The 5,900-nt window shown below is 39.4% G+C and overlaps 1 non-coding gene across 1 annotated transcript; it reads right to left on the reverse strand.

Moving 5' to 3' along the window:
* Nucleotides 1–3,235: 3,235 nt before the first annotated feature.
* On the reverse strand, nucleotides 3,236–3,342 carry LOC121225254 (small nucleolar RNA R71). The gene has a single exon (XR_005923149.1). It is a non-coding gene; the product is annotated as a small nucleolar RNA R71 (small nucleolar RNA).
* Between the last annotated feature and the right edge of the window lie 2,558 nt (nucleotides 3,343–5,900).

Raw genomic sequence — 5,900 nt, forward strand, 5'->3', positions numbered from 1 at the left:
TGTGTGTCTAGACCGTGTATGACACACAGCCTGGTAACATGGGCATATTATTAGGCCATGTGTCCCCTGCACCTTAATTTTGAGGAACATAATGCATAGAATTGAACACACGGGCAAAGACACGGGCTTGTGTCTCAACCGTGCGTGCCACACGGCCTAGAACATGGGCGTGTGTCTTGGCCGTGTGAAACCTGCACCAAATTTCGAATTGAATTAATTAACCACACGGCCTAGCACAGGGGCGTGTGACATGGCCATGTGTGCAAGTCAGAGAGTCACACGAGGTCGAACACAGCCTCTAACACAGGTGTGTCCCAGGGTCTCACGGGCGTGTCCCTTGGACCACACGGGTGTGCGAGCTTTGCACCTTGGAAAAATTTTGTACTTTCACAAAAAATTCTTAGAGGTCCCGATTAAGTCCCGATTTGATTCTAATGCTTGTATTAGGCCTCGAGGGCCTGATCAAGGGACGTTATGGATGATCTCGATAAATGAATAGTAATTTATGTAGTTTAATGGAAAAATGTTCTGAATGTTCTGGTAATGCTCTGTATCCCTGTTCTGGCGACAGGTTTAGGTTAGGAGAGTTTACACCGATGAATTATGGACTCAGTTTTCCTTACGGTTGAATCAGAGAACTTTCTTCCAAGGTGACACTTTCAGGAATACTTTATCACCAACCTAAAATTATATCTCTTTCCGCTTTTAATTGGCATAAGACTTTTGATGGTTTGAGGCCGCTTTTAAACTGTCTCGAATTATCTTCACATTTTCTTTGATTTCCTGAATCAAGTCAATTTCGTGTATCTTGTTCTCACTTAACTCTATCCAATACAATGGAGTTCTACATTTACGACCATATATAGCCTCGTACGGTGGCATTATAATTCTGGACAAATAGTTGTTATTGTAAGCAAATTCAATCAAAGGCAAGTATTTTTCCCAATTACCTCCAAAATCAAGTACACAACACCGAAGCATGTCTTTTAAAATCTGTATCACACATTTAGATTGTCCATCTATTTGAGGATGGAATGCAATACAAAAGTGTAATGCCCAGAGCTTATTACAGCTTACTCTAAAATCAGGATGTAAACTGGGGATCTCTATCTTAAATAATGGAGATTGGCACTCCGTGTAGCCTTGCAATCTCAAAGACATATAATTTAGCCAATCTATCCAATGAAAAATTGATAAACCGTAATTTATACATATTTTTATCCCATGCTTAGCACATTTATGGATGGTTTCTCCTTAGATTTGGTGAATTTGATGCTCCTAATTCTTTAATTTCATGTTTTATACTTAGGTGAGCATAGGAGAGTAAAAAGAGAGAGAAACAGGCCGAAAATAGAGAAAATGGACCCACATGGGAAATCAAAACGGCCTAGACTTCCTCACACGGGTAAGCTACACGGCCGTGTCCATTTTGCAGGATCGAAGCATGACTTACATGGGTAGACTACACGCCCGTGCCTATTTAACAGCCTTGACCACGGTCTGGTGCAATCGCACATGGTCGTGTCCCTGTCGAGCCCAAGTATAGTCCTAATCAGAAAAGGCCACTTTTGAGGGCTCTTAGGCATTCTAAAGCCTATTTAAACACCTGAGAAGGCACTTAGAACACACACACGGAATAGGAGGCAAGGAATTACTCAAGGGAAGCTGATTGATCAATCTCAAAAGACGGATTCATCGTCAAGACTGAAGATCCCCTTTCAATTTTCATTCAGGGGTTTTGGGTTTTCTTTATGTTTTGTATTCATTATTCTTCTGAGATGTTTTCTCTTATAATTATGAACTAAACTCCCTAAATACCTAAGGGGAATGAAACCTAAGACAGATCTTGTTATTATTATCTAAATTGTATGATAAATATTTGACTTGTTCTTAATTATGTGTTCTTAATTCTTGTCTTAATATTCCAGGATATTGATTCAAGTTAATGCGCTTATTCAGAGGAGAAAAAGTCCCTTTCATAATTAAGCGGAGTTGACTGCACGCCTAGAGATAGGGTGATAAGATTTTGCAGGATTAGGGTGAAACCTTATAAGGAGATCCATAGATCGAGTTAATGCAACACTAGGGCGTCAATTAGAAAGAGATTTCAATTAATCAACTTAGGGTTAGATGTTTTTAGTCCCGAGAGAGATAATAATATAGCTTAGGGATTTCTACGGATCAAGTCAGATGAATAAATCGTCTGATTCAGAGTCAAATAACAAATGAAGTCTAGGTGAATTTTTCCTTGGGTATTGTCTTAATAAATCGAATTTTCCCAAAAGCTTTTCCTCAATTTCTCTCTGTGCACTCTTAGTTTAGTTAATTAGTTTAGATAAACAAATCCCTTAAATTTTAGGCTAGATAATAGAAAGAAAGTAATTACTAGTACTCTTCGTTCCTTTGGGTTCGACAATCCAGTCTTGCTAAAGCTATACTACTGTTCAATAGGTACACTTGCCTTCATCGTGATAATAGTTAGTTTCAAGAACGATTAATTATAAATTTTGAAAACCTGTCACGAATATCACGTATCAAGTTTTTGGCACCATTGCTGGTGAACTAAGATATTAGGATACTTTATTTGCAATTGAAATTTTTATTTTCTTTTCTAATTTTTCTTTTATTGGCTCCTGGGAGGTTTTTATAGTGTATGACTAGAAGAAACCCGTCGGGACCATTACTGTTTGATAATGAGATCGATCGCACAGATCGCAGAAACTGAAAAGAAATAAGGTGAAGCTTATGATACACAGAGGAAGAGCAAGTGGATGATACTTCAACCACAACTGAGGAGATGGCTGAAAACCAGGAAAATTCGCTACCTCCTACGATTGCCGCCGATCCAGTAAATCAGAATCCTGCTCTACGTACTATGTATGATTATGCTAAACCTTCTTTAAAATGAAATGGATTGAGCATAGTTAGGCCTACTGTTGCTACGAATAATTTTGAACTGAAACCTAACACCATTCAAATGATCCAACAGTTTGTTCAATTTGATGGTTTGCAGGACGAGGACCCAAACGCTCATTTGGTGAATTTCTTAGAATTTTGCGACACTTTTAAAATCAATGGCATTTCTGATGATGCCATTCACCTTCGGTTATTCCCTTTTTCATTGAGAAATAAAGCTAAATAGTGGTTGAACTCGTTACCATGAGGGTCAATCACTACTTGGAAACAAATGACCAAAAAAATTTTATTAAAATATTTTTCGCCGGCTAAAACAGCCAAATTACGTAACGATATCTCCTCTTTTGTGCAGATGGATTTAGAAACACTCTATGATGCATGGGAGAGATACAAGGACCTTTTGTGAAGGTGCCCTCACGATGGGTTACCACTCTGGCTATAGGTTCAAATGTTTCACAATGGCCTGAATCCTTCGACTAGACAAATGATTGACGCAGCTACTGGTGGAACTATCAATAATAATACACTTGAGGATGCTTATGAATTTATAGAAGAGATGTCACGAAATAATTATCAGTGGCAAGTCATGAGGACAAAGTCAATGAAAAAAGCTGGCATTTTTAACGTCGGTTCGGTCACCATGCTCTCTAATCAAGTAGAACTTTTGAATAGAAAAATTGACGGTTTTCTTGATTCTTCACAGGTTCACCCAGTAATGCAGTGCGAAGCAAGTGGAGGTGGATTAAGCAATTCAGAATACCCACCCTATGGCCACAACATAGAGAACGAGCATTTAAATTACATGGGTAATAATCCTCGATCTCAAAATAATCCTTATAGTAACACTTACAATGCAGGTTGGAGGAACCACCCAAATTTTTCATGGGGAGGCTGAGGAAATTAGAGACCACCACCTCCAGGCTTCCAACAACCACCCTACCAACAAGAGAAAAAGTCGAACCTTGAGGAGATGCTAACAAAATTCATCTCCGTGTCAGAAACTCATTTTCAAAATACCAAGACAACACTTAAGAATCAACAAGTATCGATCCAAGGGCTCGAAACTCAGATAGGTGAACTCACTAAATTGATATTTAAATGCCCACAAGGTAGCCTGCCGAGTAACACTGAATCTAACCCAAGGGAGCAACTCAATGCAATTACCATTCAAGATGTGGAAGGGTTAGTTGCACCTGAACCAGAACTGGGGCAAGTAACTATGGTAAGTGAAGGTAAAGGTGAGGTGGACCACAATGGCCAAAAATAGGTAAGTAAAGAGTACAAACCACGTGTACCATACCCAAATGCGACAAGAAAAGACCACTCAGACGAACAATTCAGTAAATTCCTTAAACTTTTAAAGAAATTACATATTAACTTACTGTTTATTGAAGCTCTTTTGAAGATGCCGAACGCAGTCAAATTTTTAAAGGAGCTTTTAGCAAATAAGTGGAAGTTAGATGAGGCATTGCATGTGGAGTTAAATGCAATTTGCTTAACCATACTACAAAATAAGCTGGCCAACAAATTGAAGGATCCAGGGAGTTTTACAATTCCTTGTTTAACTGGTAGCTTAGATGTTAATAATGCTTTGGCTGATTTAGGGGCTAGTATCAATGTCATGCCTTATAAAATGTTTAAACAACTAGGTCTTGGGAAACCCAAACAAACTAGGATGAGCATTCAATTGGCCGATAAAACTAACAGATTTCCTAGGGGTATTATTGAAGACATACTCGTTAAAATTGACAAAGTTATATTCCCAGTTGATTTTGTTATTCTAGACATAGAGAAGGATAGAAACATGCCTTTAATTTTAGGAAGGCCCGTTTTAGCAACTGTCAAAACTATAATTGATGTTGGTACAGGTAAACTCACACTTCATGTGGGAGACGAAACAATCACCCTTCAAGCTCGTAATTCGAATAACACATCAAAAATTGAAGGTGGTTGTATAAATCATACTATTAAATCTGACCATGTGGTCTAACCTACTTTACAGGAAACAGGTTCAGAGAACATACATGAGCCATGTTCGAGTAACGACAAAGGACCTATCTATGAAGATCGAAGCTACAAATCGAGGAACTAGATGAATGGCGGACACATAAACCAAGGACACACGATAAACCAAAACTATGCCATGACGAGCTCAATATCTCACCAAATCAATTTAAGGTTGGAGAAAAAGTACTACTAGATGTAGCAGACCCTCGTATTGCCACTTCTGAACATAACGAAGCAATCCCTCTTACGGTACTCAGTATTTTCCCATATGGTACAGTCGAGGTAATTCATCCCAAATTCGGTACTTTTAAGGTAAACAGTACTCGTCTTAAACCTTATGTTGATAAATTTGATAACAGGGATGAGGAGTGTAAACTCCTCGTACCACCATGACCATGCAACAGAAAGGTAAGTTGAGCTTAGACTATAAATAAGCGCTTCTCGGGAGGCAACCTGAGCACTAACGATGTTAACTTCTTTAAAATTTTAGTTTTTGACATTTAATCACTAATTGAGTTATTGAAACACGAGTTTTCTAATCCACACAGCCGGGCATACTGGCGTGCCTTATGTCGTGCTCACACTACGGAAGGAGACACGGCCGTGTGATATGGCCGTGTGAAAACAGGACAAAATTTTTCCTTAACACGGGATGCGATAAGTTGCCACATCCGTGCGATGTGGCCGTGGGCTAGTCTGTCAAACCAATACGGGCGAGCGACACGCCCGTGTCGATAAACTGTGTTTAATACTGAAAATTTAGCACAGGCATGCGACACGCTCGTGTGAATTAACCGTGCTCAAGACTGATAAAATACCACGACACGTGCGTGGGAGAAATGAACGAAGTAGAACACAGTCATGTGCACCCACACGCCCAAGGAACACGGGCGTGGGCCGAATGCCAAACGCGCCCAAATTTAAAAAATCGTGAAACACACGGGGAAAAATTAGGGCACATGGGCATGCCCTAGGCC

Source organism: Gossypium hirsutum, chromosome A03, assembly GCF_007990345.1.
Source record: "Gossypium hirsutum isolate 1008001.06 chromosome A03, Gossypium_hirsutum_v2.1, whole genome shotgun sequence".
In the NCBI taxonomy this organism is placed as follows: Eukaryota; Viridiplantae; Streptophyta; class Magnoliopsida; order Malvales; family Malvaceae; genus Gossypium; species Gossypium hirsutum.